The sequence below is a fragment of the Buceros rhinoceros genome, unplaced genomic scaffold (genome assembly GCF_000710305.1).
Source record: "Buceros rhinoceros silvestris isolate BGI_N320 unplaced genomic scaffold, ASM71030v1 scaffold2974, whole genome shotgun sequence".
In the NCBI taxonomy this organism is placed as follows: domain Eukaryota; kingdom Metazoa; phylum Chordata; class Aves; order Bucerotiformes; family Bucerotidae; genus Buceros; species Buceros rhinoceros.
Window position 1 is genome coordinate 25,731 of NW_010407479.1, and position 1,116 is coordinate 26,846.

The following is a 1,116-nucleotide window of genomic DNA, read 5'->3' on the forward strand; positions in this document are numbered from 1 at the left end:
CGTGCCCCCCCGCCCCAGCCAGTCCCCATAGCACTGGAACGGCTGCGATGAAGCTTCTTCTGTAAAAATCCAATGTTGGCTGTGAAACTCCAAAAATTTGTTTTCAGGGAGGGCCAGACCCTGGTGGGAGCTCAGGATCCTCCCACAACCAGGCCAGTGCCGGGGGAGGGCGGTTCCAAGCAGTCCCCGGGGCAGAGCAGGAAAAGCTTAGCCTGCAGCCAGCTCTGGCAAAACCCCTCTGCAGGGGGGTCCCATGCAGCCCCCGCCGCTCCCTGCCCTGCGATGCCCCTCGCACCAGCTTGTGCTCACCCGCCTCCCAGCAAACGCTGGTTCCTTGCAAAGTGACCTCAAAACCGAAGTCCGAAGCAGTGCCAAAGCGGATGCTGTGGCTCTAGCAGTGCCCTGCCCTGTGCCCATCATCCCCAGCCTCACAGAGGTGGGGCTGGTTGTAGGAAACCCCATACAAGAATTGCCTTAACTGCTGCCGGCAGCCAAATGAGCAAGACAAAAAAATAACAGCGAGCCCAGCGCGAGGCGGGGGAGCCAGGCACGAGCATCCCTCGCTGGTGCGGAGCAGAAGCCCATTAGTCACCCTCTGCCAGCACTGCCGACCATGTGCAGCCACCCTGCTGCATTGGGCACCCTCCCCTTCTTTGTGCCTGCAAGTAGGAACGCACGTCTCTGCCCTCGGCCTCCCTGCCGGGCTGGGGGGCTTTCCGGGGTCCGTGCACTGGTGGAACTTTGTGTTCCCCACCCCTCTGAATAGCCCACTCCCCATGTAATGTTAACGGTGTGGGAATGATGGGGGGTTGTGGCTGGGAGGAGAAGGTCGGGTTTGCTACCCAGCTGCCGTGCTGCAAAACAAGCATTTACTATTGCCTGGAAAATGTGATTTCTCGCTGGGGCACCCCAGGAATAGGATTTCCAGGGCACTGCTGCAATGTCAGGGTAAATTGTCACTGCGTGCCGGGGTCGCTCGGTGGAAGGAGCCCGGCTCGGGGACTGTCTCCCCCTCTCACAGGAGCAGGGTGGTCCTGGGGCCTGGCTCAGCCTTTGTTTGCGCTCCTGGCCATAGCTGGGTCGGGCTGCAAGCGAGCACAAAGCCGAGGCGGCTCC